The sequence below is a fragment of the Panthera onca genome, chromosome A3 (assembly GCF_046562875.1).
Source record: "Panthera onca isolate mPanOnc1 chromosome A3, mPanOnc1 haplotype 2, whole genome shotgun sequence".
Lineage (NCBI taxonomy): Eukaryota > Metazoa > Chordata > Mammalia > Carnivora > Felidae > Panthera > Panthera onca.
In genome coordinates, this window is record NC_138341.1 from 63,486,984 (window position 1) to 63,501,998 (window position 15,015).

At 36.3% G+C, this 15,015-nt stretch overlaps 1 long non-coding RNA gene across 1 annotated transcript; it reads left to right on the top strand.

Moving 5' to 3' along the window:
* Positions 1–1,593: 1,593 nt before the first annotated feature.
* Positions 1,594–6,580, top strand: LOC144615816 (uncharacterized). The gene is made up of 2 exons (XR_013554428.2): positions 1,594–1,862; positions 5,337–6,580. It is a non-coding gene; the product is annotated as an uncharacterized LOC144615816 (long non-coding RNA).
* Positions 6,581–15,015: the final 8,435 nt, after the last annotated feature.

The window sequence follows — 15,015 nt, forward strand, 5'->3', positions numbered from 1 at the left end:
AAATCTAGAGCTGGCATTAGTCTATCAGATATGCAAATATTTATATCCTCATTGGTTAAGTAAACTGTTTGGCTCTGCAGAAATGATAGGTTTGTTTTGGAATACTATAAGTGACTCCCTTTTCTAATAATGGCTTTTATTGTGCTGAAATTCACACTTCTAGTTTGAGTTTGCCTAAAATTTCCAACACAAAAACTAGCAGCATCCTTATATACCTCCAGAAAAAGAAATGAGATCATAGTTACCAAGGGATACAAGAAACTGGATAGGCCAGATACAGAAAAAAAAAAAAATACACATTATATATATATATATATATATATATATATATATATATATATGGCAATTTTGACCTTCAGTTTCTAAATTTACAAATGAAAGAATCCTTAGAAAAACACAATATTCATTTTAAAAACTTTAAAAAGCAAACATACTGGGGTGTGTTAATGCATAAGGATTCAACTCTTCACTTTTGTGAATGTGTTATACCAAATTTAAATAATCCCTTGTTTTTGAAACTTCATGTTTTTAAATTTTTATATAATTATAAATAAGCCCATGAAAATACACAAAGATATACATCTTTTTGAGTACCTTTGATTTTGTTTCTTTTTCCTTTGAGAGAGAGAAAGAGATAGAGGTGGGTAGAGGCAGAAAGAGAGAGGGAGAGAGAGAATCCTAAGTAGGCTCCACACCCAGCATGGAGCCTGACTCGGGGCTTGATCTCAAGACCCTAGGATCATGACCTGAGCTGAAACCAAGAGTCAGACATTTAACCGACTGAACCACCCAGGTGCCCTGATTTTGTTTCTTTAGGATGGAGTCCCATAAGTGGAATTCTTGAGTCAAAAGATACCAACAGTTTTAAAAATCTTTATGCTTATTGACAATTGTTGGGCAAATTTTTTTTTAATTTTTTTAATGTTTATTTATTTTTGAGACAGAGACAGAGCATGAGCAGGGGAGGGGCAGAGAGAGAGGGAGACACAGAATCTGAAACAGGCTCCAGGATCCGAGCTGTCAGCACAGAGCCCGACACGGGGCTCGATCCCACGAACTGTGAGATCATAACCTGAGCCGAAGTCAGACGCCCAACTGACTCAGCCACCCAGGCGCCCCGGCAAATTTTTAAATCTATTTGAACACCAGTTTCTTAAATCATGAAATGTAAATAAGACACACCTGGAAAGATTGTTAAAAGTACTAGAAACAAAAGATCTCAAAAATAACTATTTACTACAAAGATTTTCTCATTTTTACTAAAGTGTGGATTTGCTCCTGGGGAAAATAATTATCAATATCCTGGATGAATTTTATTTTTCTGATTTCTAAATAAGATAATTGTCATTGTCAATGATGAAAACTATCTATGACTAGTACACTATGGTCAGGGTACAAATATTTACAACCACCAACAGCACCAGGCTCTTTCCACATATTTCCTCCTGTATCTCCACCTGCAATGGCTCATGTAACTTTGTGAGGCAGTGCTGATATCACAATATATAAACAAAGAAATCAAGGCTCAAAGATGAAGTAACTCACCCTAAGTCTCCCAGTTAAAAGGCAGCTTTACCCCACTTGAAGCTCATGTTTCTCCACGTCCTATGATATTAATCATGCACTGTGTGATGAGAAAGAGATTGTTCAAATAGGTCATAACAGGCTTCATCTTTAAAATGGCATCTGAATTAAGTCACGCCAAGATGAGGAAAAAAATCCAAAGGAGAACAAACACCAAGAACTAAAACCTTATAGTGGAAAATTACATTGATTCACTGAATAGCTGCCTTGTGGCAGCCACTGTCCCAGGTGAAAGATGTAGATTAAAAAGTCTCGATCAGCAAGAAGTTCATAAGCAGGTAAGACAGACAAGTAAGCAAAATTATCGTATCGATGTGATAACTATTATGTTTGAATTATGCCCAGGATGTCATAAGACTTGAAGGACAGATACCTAACCCAGTGTAAGAAAAGCTGCAACTTGCAGGATGAGTAAATATACACTAAGCAGAAAAGCATTCAAGTGAGAGCATTTTATGCAGAGAAAGTGGTATATACAAAGTTGTGAAGGTGAAATAGACCACGACCCATCCTCCAAGGTGCTACAGGTTCAGAATTTCTGGAGCCCAAATGGGTTTAAAGAGATAGCATAAAATGATGCTGGAATGCTACCAGAGCCAGACCACAGTGGTTCTTTTTTGCTATGGCAGAGGCTTGAACTTTATCTTGAAAATGACTCGTTCCTTTATGGATATTGCTAAATCCTTTATTAGAATTACTTCTGCAACAATGGTGCCAATAACAGTAACTGATGCCTAACATTCATGCTTTATATTAATAATCTAATTCTTAAAACAATGCTATGGGATGAATATCATTATTATTATGTGCCAATCATTGTGTTAGTCTCTACTGATAGAACAGTGAGCACGAATGTCATAGATATTAAATAGAGAAAGTTATATTCAGATTTGCATTTTAAATGATCATTTTAGCAGGGATTTGGAGGATGACATTGAAAAGGCTACCTGGCAAGTTGAAACTGGTTATAAAATATCTACTGTATGCAGACAAGATATTATGAAGACTGGATTTAAGGCAGAAGAGGTAGAACTGAAAAAGAGGGAATAGATTTGAGAGCTACTTAAAAGCACGCCATGGTTACCAATTAGATATGGAAGATCAGGTGACAGGAAGAATCTGGGATGTCAACCAGGTTCTGGCTTTCGCTTCTGGGTGGAGGTAATCCTGTTCTCTGAAACGGACAGAACAAGAGGAAGAACAGATTTTATACAGGAAGGTCATCTCTTCAGACTAGAAATGCAGATTTCAGAGCCATAGTTTAAAGGCAGTATATCCACAGACATGGATATGAATGAAATCACGAATATAGGAAAAGCAAGAGGAGAAGAGGGATGATAATGAACTCTAACAACAGTTTAAGAAGCTATGGACAAATCATTAGGAGTGCTGGTATATGTATGGCAGAGATCTAAAGCTGAGAGGGAACAATGTATATTTGGAGTTATCTACATGTAAATGGAAGTTGAACCTGTATGTGAAAATAAACTCCCTAAAAGAAAGATTATCAATTGAGTAGGGGAGGATAAAGATGAAATCAAGGAAGGTATCTACCTATACTCTGTATGTACAGAAGACCTTCCTAATGAAGATATGATAGTCTTCCAGAATATAAGAAAATATGAAAAGAACATTTCAAAGGGCAGAATATGGCTTTGGGTTGATCTAATTATACTCTCAGCCTCCCTTATTTCTTTCCAGATCATATCACCCAAAAGCAAGAGAGCCAGTTCTAGCCAAATGCCACAACCTTGACCTTGGAAAAGCATGAAAATAACTGATGGGCATGAAGAATCAAATGCCTAGTCTTCTAACCAAAAATCACTAACCAACTATAGACTCCATTTCTAGGCTCATCTAAATTTCTAGCCTAAATACCCATTTCTTTATATTCCTTTTGATATGCAAAGCAACTAGCTAAAGATTTTAATTGACATTTTCAAGAACAAGTCATTGAATCTCACTTGAAGTCTTCAAATTGAACTGATATGTGGAAAATTAATCCTGTGGAAACTAGAAAAGCTGTTTTACATGTGACATGGAGAAAAGACAATCTCAGCTTCACTTGGGCTGAGGGGGAAAAAAACTTTTTCTATCATAAGTTTCTCCAATTTAAGGAGAGATAATGGGTTGGAAACCATTTCCACAATTGTTTCTAATGCTATTACTGCCTGAGAAATAATACACCAAGACACTCCTGGCTGTTAGATATGCTTTGTTAATATACTATTCTAAAGTGAAAATGTTTAGGGTTCATCAATTATAAAGGAATAAACTTCTACCTTGTTGATGGTGAAACCAAATATACTTTAGATAGATAGATAGATAGATAGAGATAGAGATATGTGGATATATATATCTATATATATACATATATTTGGTTATATACATACATATACACATACATATAAACAATACTTATGCTGTATAAACAATCTTTTTTCTCTACTTTAGAGCAGAAGTACTGTATGGAGATAGTAATCAACTGTAATTATTGCTTTTGAAAATTCAAGCTTTAAAACCCACAAAATACTTTAAAAATAAATGCAGGAAGCTTCATAAAATACATTTTCTCAATTCAACAAAGAAAAAAAAAATCAAACCAGTTAGGACACTCAAGTGTTATTTGCAGCAATCATGATAAGTCAATTTGGGCTTAAACCATGATTGTTATAAACACTCACAAAACATATTATTTACCAGATGGCAATCTTACTCAAGCAAACATATAAAACTTATGTTTCATTATTATCAAATAAGGATGAACTTGCCACTGGGATAACCTCCAGTAGTTAAACAAACACATCTCCGCAAAATGAGTGCCATGGTTTCTATCATTGGATAAGTATATAGAGTAAAGGAACCATCTTAATATTTAGCAGCACAAGCTTACATTCAAGAACCAAAGCATACAGCTAAAAACATACACATGAAAGATGTCATATTCATGTCTGTGCTTAGACTTGTGTTTTCAGTTTCTTAGCAAAATGCTATTGCATTTTAGTATTTAGAAAAGGAACAGTCTGAAATTATGACCTAAGCTAAAACATCTGTATTGGATAATTATTAGTTGATATTATGCAATGTATAAAGCAATCCTAAGACTTTCTTGTTACTGCCCCCTCCACCAAATACAATATCAGAATCTATCAGACTCTAACTCTGGTGGAATGCACACTGTAAGAGTTGTACTAGGCACCTGGGTGGCTCAGCAGGTTAAGCGTCTGACTCTTGATTTCGGCTCAGGTCAGGATCTCATGGTTCATGAGTTAGAGCCCCTGTCAGGCTCTGCACTGACATTAGAGTCTGCTTGGGATTCTCTCTCTCTCTCTCTCTCTCTCTCTCTCTCCCTCCCTCCCTCCATCCCTCCCTCCCTCCCTCTCCATGTCTCTCTGCCCTTCCCCTGTGTGCTCTCTCAAAATAAATAAATAAAACCTTAAAAATAAAGAGTTGTACTTTATGAGTTATAATATCACAGACTAATGGCAGGATACTAAAGGTCTATTTGTGAGGAATACCAGATTATTATATCAGTGTGTGTGTGTGTGTGTGTGTGTGTGTGTGTGTGTGCATACGCACACACGTGTGTCCACGCTCACACACATGCACTAGTCTGGTTGAAAAGTGATCCTTTTTGTAACTGAAAATCATATAAATTTTAAAACAGTTTCAAAGTTAGTTTTTTATTGTGCTACAATGAAAATGAAATGAGGATTGAAAGCTTCCTTTGCTTATGTGTTTCTTGGTCACAGGCAATACTCTCAAACAAGCTGTTACTCAGAAACTCCATTGTAATATGAGGCGGACACTCCTTGAACTTACACAAGCATGGTGAAAGTTCAGAGGTATTAGGACATAGGGAGCCATGGAAATAGAGACCATGGACAAAAACTGAGACCACGGACAGAAATATCAGGACTCTGAAACAGAAGTGATGGATCTTTCATCCCCTCATTAGGTCTGCAAGGCCAAAACCCAAGCACTATGGAATGACCGACTATAGAGCATTTATGCCCAACAGGACAATAAAAAAAAGTCCAGATTGTCCACCCACCCACCCCCACTCTGCTACCTCACTGGTTGCAATACCTTGTGCTGAAAAATCCTGAGTTAGTGGCTATAGCAGAAGTTGGTAAACTATCTGCTTTCTGAATACAAACACAGCTCTTCCACATGAAGATAACATAAGTAAAGAAACAAATTCTGGGTTTTGACAAGTTAAATGGCTATCTGAAATTAGAAAAGTGTTCTGAAGACTTTCCTCTTCCCCACACTGTTCTCTAAAACTAATAGGTAAGGGCAGGGACTTCTCATTGGATTGCATCAAGGCGAAAGACAATCTCTCTCCATAGAGGAGTAAGCAGGCACTTCACCTGGCAGAACATTTCACCATTGAAGGAAAGATTGCCTTTAGATTCCAACTTCCTTGAGGGTCGAGTCTCTTTCTCTGTTACTTTCTGAATTGCACCTAAAACACTAAGGACTTTCAAAGAATATTGGTTTGTGACAGACAAAATGGATCACTTACACTGTACATCAGTACCAAAAACTTTAATGCACTCAAACAAGGTCATTTCATCGTTACCAAGGAGCCAAAGAAAAGAAAACTAGAGAGAGAGAACCTTTTTGACAGTTGTTCCTTTACAAGTACTCTACTAACATGGACCAAAATTGAACGACGATTCCAGAAAAAACAACAACAGAAGTATGTGATGTGCTCACAACCTCTACTACCCTGATAAATTTACTTGGGGTATATTCTTCTTTATAAGATCTATTAGGCGCATTTCTAGCTACTTAGAAAAAAGGTAAATGACCCAGGCAGGACATGTGGCATCACAACCAAAGACCAATTTTTAAGTGGCTATTTTATATACGTAATTGAAATGTATACTACTGTTGGTCTTTCTTCTTTCCCCTCTATTTAACTGCTGGTGCAAATATTTATAAAACTGATAACACAATTGTAGCACCTAATAAAGACTTCTATTATTCATTGGTATTATAAACATATTTCCTTTATATAATTAGTGTAGCTTCATTACAAAACCATTTGGAAAGCCATCTCCCATAATTCCTCCACCCTAATACAGTTCTTCTCAGTTCTTCTCTCTTTCCGAAGGTGATGAATATGTCACATGAGAAAATAGTTTTTAGCCCTCACTTACCAGCCTACCAGCAGTCACAAAGCCACTCTCCTTCTAGTAACAGGGCAATAGGAAATTCTCTTTGAGATAAACACCAGAAGATCTGTTTTTAATAATGAGCCATCTTCATATAATTGCCCAATGAGTGCAATCATTTCGATAATTCTAACTGAATTTTCTCAATTGCAAAGACTGATATTTCTTATCAAAATGAAAAAAAAAATCATTTTATGGCTACAGAGAAGGAGAAATTGAACTTCTTTCCCTACACACTTTACTCCCTTGTGGACAGAAGGGATACAGTGAACAGTGTTTCTCTCTGTTAATGTGGCTTGAATTGCTGCAGTACATTCGAACAGGCTCTCTCCAGAAGACCGCTGGGAAATATCATCTATATACATTGTGCCACCCATTCTCATATACATCCCTCAGTGCCCCTGGTTAATAATGTGATATTTCCCTAGATAATGAAAGGCACAGAACCATGACCCTTTTAAGCAGAAGGATGGCATGACAATGTAAGTTCTGATCTGCCATGAAGGTAGGATACAGTAGCTTTTCCTCTGCTGCAAATTCAACTATGTACGTGGTTAGTCTCTGTTAGTCAAAATCTCAATGCCATATCTGAACTTTGCCAGGTGATTCTCTGCTGGTATTGAAACTGTCAGTGCTCTGAAGAGTCTGAGTGTGAGGGGTTCTTTGATATTTCCTATCTCCATCAGTGAAAGAAGAATAGCACATGGGAGTAAGAGTACAAGGATCCAGACTCTAACTTCATAGCAGGCTACCTTCTCTTGCCAAACCTCAACTTCCTCATCTGAGAAGGGGGTTGGGGAGTGGAATACTAATGCTCATTTCCTGAGGTTGTCATAGGAATCTGAGACAATGTAGCCTTAAGTATTGTATACATTCTTGAGAATAGTGTACACTTCTATTATTGAGAATATAATTATGATTTATTAATGTTAGCACACCAGGTTAGGGCTATTGTTTTCTTGGCATGTTTAGAACTAGAAAAATAAGAAGATAATTCCTATTGATCTCATAACAAGCACAGAAATATAAAGCTGAAAAAACAGCCACTTATAATTAAGTGGCTCTGTTCTCTCTAATTTTTAGAGTACAATACAATATTGTAACTCTTTACTTTTATTAACTGCCAAAATCAATCTCAGAACCCATTTTCCCAATACTCTGGAATAAAAAGGACAGGATTTTTTTCCTTAGACACACAGATGCAGTTTCATCTACATGCATGCATTTCAGAGGCATTATTTAAGCCATAGTGCATACAATGAACAAACTGTAATCATATCTTTGTCCCAACTCAATTACAAAATGAACTCATAACTTAGAGCCCCGCAATAAATATCTATTTCCAATTTTAGGCTGATCATTAAATATGGTTCACACTAGGAATCTGTTAAATGAAAGAATGTTAAAATTCACTTGCATCACTTAGAGCATATTGATTCTGATGACTATTAATCCACATAAAACAAGTGGTACATCAACAGAGACAACAGCATTTCAGGAAAATTCCACTCAACTCTCATAAATTGCTATGTTCCCTTCAGTTCTATACATTCTCTCTCTCTTTCTCTCCTCACTCTGTTAACCTTTTGTCAGTGGTACCCCTTCTTTTCCTCCAAATCCTACTCCCGGGAAAGAAGGAGAATAAATCATTCTTACACAGATATAGTGATAAGGCTTCAAAAATTATAAGCCCCAGGAGCAATTGCTTTATCAATCTAGTCAAACTATCCTTTAAATAGCAACTCCTGAAAAAACATATATATACCTGTTTTGAGATGCTGGGAACTCTGTTATTTTAAATGAGTCATTTGTTCTTTAAAATTATTCTTCTTGGGGTGCCTGGGTGGCTCAGTCAGTTAAGCGTCCAACTTTGGCTCAGGTCATGATCTCATGGTTCATGAATTCGAGCCCCATGTTGGGCTCAGAGCCTGGAGCCTGCTTCAAATTCTGTGCGTGTCTCTCTCTGCCCCTCCCCTGCTTGTGCTCTTTCTCTCTCTGTCTCTCAAAAATAAACAAATATTAAAAATTAAAAAAAAATTCTTCATCTCTGAAATAAGAAGACTGAACTATATGGAATTTCTAATATTCAACTACCTTTTAAATCTAAAAAAAAATGGCAATTTGATATGGTTCAATTCAGTAGATTTGAAGTCAGAAACACAAATACTTTAATAGGCTGGGTGGGTGGCATAAATGTGTCAAGAAGTTGGTTGCAAAAAACTAGGCAGTATTGGAGTCTACAGGAACCTGAAAAACACATGCCTCATTTGAAGAGATTTAGACCTGAAAACAAACAAAATCATTATGGCAGTCAAATTAAGCAATGCCAAGGTAAAAGCTGGTGAACTACCAGTTTGTGAATGCCAAACTACAGGATTATGGAGATTCCCCCCAGCCCCAGCTTTCTATGATTCCATGAAGCACATTGGCTAAGGAAGAGGAGTTCTAAAAAATTATCTTTTCTCCTCCACAACCACTGTGACATCATTAAGCAGCTATGTTAAAAGGTAATAACTCCAACAAACATTCTGCTACTGCCCCTGTAAAGACAAGCTCTCAAGCAAGAGCTACCATGATTAGGAAACAAGAAAGAAAGAAAATGACAAGTCAACATGAATGAAAAAGGAAAGTCAATAAACTGCCAAATTTTCACTGTGACAAATACAGACCTTGTGGAACTCTGCTTTACCTTCTCCATTCTAGAAAATGACACACTTCTCATGAGTGGGCATAAAAAATAAGTGAGGCAACTCTGTAACGCATTACATACTGAGTATAAAGACAGCACAAATTAGCACTGTGAATTTTAAAAACAGGAAGAAAACAAACCAAAGGTTTTCTTCCACTATTGTCTCATATATATTGTCCAAGAAGAGCTTCACTTCCCCATTCTAGCATCTGCTAGACAACAGACAGAAAATCCAAGCTACACAAAAATGCAAAAGCCACCATGTGAGTTTGGTTAGGTTAAATGCAAACTCATAATGGGTTATAGGTTTAAAAAATCAATTTTACCCACTTGAGTCAACTGTGGAAGTCTTAATATTGACCATCTTTACTCAACTGTCTGCCACATATATCTTGTGGCTATTTCAGGGCTTATTTATAAATGGTATGTATATAACACCCTGTCTTTAAAAAAAAAGTAGTTTAAAAAATCTTTTGCATTTCTCTTCTCTTTAATGGGGAAATGCCACTAGATCAAAATGTATGTATGTGTATGTAGATCTTTATGAGAACATATTCTGATTACAGGTACAACTATCATAAGCAGTACAAAGGAGTATTTAAAGGTGTATTTCTTACAATTAAAACATAATATACTTCAAAGTTTTACAAAAGTAATGAGAAACATATTTCTTCTTCCGAAGAATCTGAAGAATTCTGAAGAATCTCAAACTCCTAAGATTTTGCAAATAACTGTATCTGGGATCTGATTCCATTTCAGAACATATATATATATATATGGTAATTTTTTATCTAAGGACTTGAACACTAGAATTATACAACACTGATAAAGTGTGGTAAATTTTTAACATGTTTTTGCTAATAAGATAGACAAAGGAGATGCTATTGAGGTGCATGGTAAAGTTAAAAAAAAAGTTCGTTTTTGATTCCTTGGTTACATTTTTAAGTATACTCGATATCAAATGTCCAAACAAAATAATATATTTGTTTGGGTCTTCTTGCTGTTAAGCATGGGTGCTTATAAAATATGGATGTCTAGAATCTACACATTCTGCAGAATCACTGCAATCTGGTTTAAAACATTCCTGCAAGGTTTGTAGTAAGATTTATGATAGTGATTAATTACTGCCTTATAGTTTCAAGCATCATGCTTTATGAAGAAAAGCATGTATCTATTCATAGGGAAATAATAATACTTTACAAAATAGCCATTTTTATAGGCAAAACAGTGGATTCATCCAATCAGATAGATGATTATCAGTATGAAATATCTTTGACATAACTAACTTAAAATCATTATAGAACATTAATGGTATAAACCCCTACACCTCTCTTGGACCTTCTTACAACTATCTCAAACAGCCATAAAAACGAGTGAAATCTTGCCATTTGCAATAATATGGATGGAACTAGAGGGTATAAAGCTAAGCGAAATAAGTCAGCCAGGCAAAGACAAGTACCATATGATCTCACTCACTTGTGGCATTTAAGAAACAAAACAACAGCCAAAGGGGGAAAAAAAGAGATAATAAAAAAAACCCAGATTTTTAAATATAGATAACAAACTAGTGGTTGTCAAGGGGGAGGCGGGTAGGGGGATGGGTGAAATAGGTGATGGGGATTGACAGTACACTTAAGATGAGCACTGAGTAATGTACAGAATTGCTGAACCACTCTATTGTACACGTGAATTATAACACTCTATGTCAAGTATACTGGAATTTAAAAAATAAATTAACATTTTTTTAAAACATGGGGTAGTTTAACCATGGGTTATAAGCTGTCAAAATATATAATATATGAGACAAAAAAAAAAGATAATGTTGAAAATTTCATAGATTTGGAAAATCTCAGGGTAGGAAAACCTACCAGCAGATGGAAAGTCCAGTGCTTACAGAGAACAGGGAAGGAATGAGCTTGTGAGAACTGGACTGTGCTGGTTTGTGACAACAGGAGATCCTATGTGCCATCTCCAGGGACAACGGCTACTTTCCTCTGGCAGGCTTGTCATTTATAAAGGTTAGTATCCCACTGTCAGTTCTAGTTTTTCAAGAAAAGCTGGAAATCTAAATCTTGTGAATTCTCCCAACTTTTAAGTGTTGGCAACTAGTTCAAGATTATAAAGCCCAAAAGGGACAGACAAAACCTATCTGGAGACCATAGCCTGCTTCTGGGTCACAGGATAACAAGCTGTGTATAATAAGCTCCTTATTCCAGGCTTCTGACTTGCATCTCTTATTAACACATTCCTGCCAGGTTGTTCTTCCTGGGTTCAAACACTTCTAACTATGAAGAATTCAGTACTCCTCAAGCCAGAGTCCATATTTTGGACAGCTCTTCCTTATACTGCATCAACACATACTTGTCATTGTTGTTTCAAGGGCCATCCCTCAGCACCACATAAACTTCCTTCAACAAGAAAATTTTTTCAATACTTTAAGACATAACAAACAATATATATCTGGATGAATAAATAATTTTAAACATTTCCAAATATAAAAATATATGTATGTCTCTCACTATTTAGGGATGTCTTTTTAGATATCAGACCAATTTTCCTTCATGTGATTTAATAACAAAAATCAAAAACAGAAATAATATCAGACCAGGTGTTAGAAAACATGAGGCATACTGTTAAGGGAGATCTTGCCAGTGGCTCAGAAAAAGAGAGGAGACAAGGACCTTGTCGGAGTCTGACACAATCAATATTCTACGTCCTCCCAATCGCGGACCATGATGAGCTCATTTCTATACTCAGGTCAGCACATCAATGTTTGTGGACAATGGCCCTGTCCATTTCCTCACATATATAATTTGAAATACTACATCCCACTCCCTTATCCTCAATCAATTCCTCTTACATGTACATCCAATTCAACATTCCACTTCTGGTTTCCAATCCTCCGTGGGCCTGCAGCTGCCTACCCCACATCCTTTCCCTCTCACTGATCTCTTCAAACCACTTTCCCTTCCTGCTTTTTCCACAGAACTTGCTCCTTTCCTTGCTTACCTTTTGAACAGCCTTCCAATAAGTCTCCATTATGGCAACTCTACATTTATTACCATTTCTCAGTTGCCCATCCCCCAAATATTGTTCCACACAAAAGACTGCCAGTGATAATTATTGGAGATGCTTTAGAAAATAGTTGTGTAATACTATTCATTTGCCACCTGTATTTAGCTGTTGAGAAATCCACGTTGAAAATTAACAGCATTGTGCTTTCTTTTTCTTTCTTTTTATTTTTTTCTCAGACATGTGAAAATGTGATTTTGTGACAGTTTTGTTAGGGGTGAGAATATTGCCTTCCTTTCCCCTTCATGCAATGGTCTCTAGTGTCAACAATGTCTATGAAGTGAGTAAAGGCTCTTGAATTACAACAGATATATCACTTCTTTTTTAATCAAGGGAAGAAGGATAAGATGAAATCTCCCTCAAGTGCTAAAAAGATAGCAGTTTATTTAATGAAAGTATTTGCACTCCTCACTAATTACTTAGTTGTGTCACACTGATACCAGCACGCAACCTTATATCTTTCAACCATCTTCAATATATAATTAATTTAAATTCATAAAGAAATGTAGGTTTAAATCAGAAACATGCTTCAGCAATTGGGAATATAATATCTTTCAACTTTATCACTTTTTTAAATGGAAATAAAAAAACAACAACTCTTCTTTAGGCAAAGAACATTTATACAACTGGGTATATATTTTCACCATAAATATAACATGACTGCCCTCATCTGATTGAAGTTTTGTACCAGAAAAAGTATCCCATTATCCACCTATTTTACCAGGAAGAAAGGAATTTTACTAAAGGAAAAATAGACTGAACAGTTTAAGACAAAGAACTTTTATCTTTCCCAAATTCAGTAATGGAATATTTTCTTGCCCAGATACTTTTCTGAATTTTCCATATCCCCAAAGGAATTCTCTATTTTCTCTTTCTTTCTTTCAACCAATATTTACTGAATGCCTTCTATATGTAAAGAACTCTACCAGACATAGGGTGAAAGGAGAAAACAATATAAAATGGACTTCTATTTTCATGGATATTATCATCCCACTGGGATAGCAAAATATTATATGACTCTTACCTAAGTTAACTATTTAGTTACACTCATGATGTGCTGGGTGAAGGAGGTTGGTAGAGTATAATAAGGGCAAATAGCAGAAGGACCTGCAAGGTCATAAAATGTTTTCCGTAGGAAGTGAAAAAGCAACAATTAATATTTTAGCATGTGAAGGAGGATGGGGAGTTCCAAGGTGTGGGAACAGAGCATGTGAAGGCTCTCAGCCAGGAAGGAACATGGGTACTAAAGAGTCTAGGAGTCATAGAATGAGCAGGAGAGAGGTTCAAGCTGGGAATAGAGGCATATTACCCATCATGTAGGGCTTGAGACTGTGTTAAGAATTCTGATTTTTAGTTTTAGAGCAGTGGGAAGGTAACTAAACAGATGGAAAGCAAATCTACTTATTAGATTTATAAAGGTATATGGAAATATCAGGTAAGAGAACATGTGGTCAAGGGAAAGAGATCATGGTAGCTTTATCTAGAACAATGAGACTACAGAAGGAGAGAAACAAACAGAGCCAAAAAGAAATTTAGGAGGTAAGACCAATAGAACATGGTGGATATTGTTTGGAGATGGGAGCTGAGAGACAGAATGCAAAGTTGCCATAGGAAAAGTATAAGATTTTGTTTAGGGTAGAAAGGATGATGAGTTCATTTTTTGAGAGACTGTGTTTGCTCATGAAACGTGTTGGAGGTCAGGAGGTCTTCATATGAGTGTAAAGGGAAATCCGTGCTGGAGATACACAATAATAAGTCGTCACTGTAGTGATTCTATAACACAGAACATATTTAAAACCACAAACATAAATAAAACTTCCTGGGGGAGAAACATAGCCTGCAAAGACAAGAGGGACAAGGGCAAAGCTATGAAACTCTCAAACATTTAAAGATTAAGAAAAAAGAGCAAGTTGACAAAGGCAATTGAGTAGAAGTAGCCAGACTCATAGAAGAAAAGACACACGATGTGGTGTCATAAACTAAGGGAAGAGCATGTTTGTTCATTTAGCAGAACAACATCAAATGATGCTGACAGGTCACAAAAGTAAAGGCTAAGAATGCATATAGGTTATTGTCAACCCTTCTGAGAGCTGCTTTGGTTCAATGATGGAAACCCAAGTAGAGTGCATCGAGGGGTAAGGAAATAAAGACATTGTAGAAAAAAATTAGAAACTTGACTTTCATATAATACCTTGGCCATATCTGAGAGTGTCCTAAGATTGAATACCCAGGGGAAAACAAAAACTGCCATTTTACACATTGTCATAGACACACAGTCTCCCAATTCCCATCTCCCAATGCCTCTACCAGTCAGCAGAAAACACCTATTTCAATTATCCATTCCAACTTTGTGCCCATTCATTCTCTCCCAACCGTAACTCCTCACACTTCAAACATCCTGAGCAAGGGTAGACTCAGTTGGCAAGTTGTAGGCAGGGGATGCTTTATAATACAATTGTTCATACGTATTCCAGAGACACATTTAAC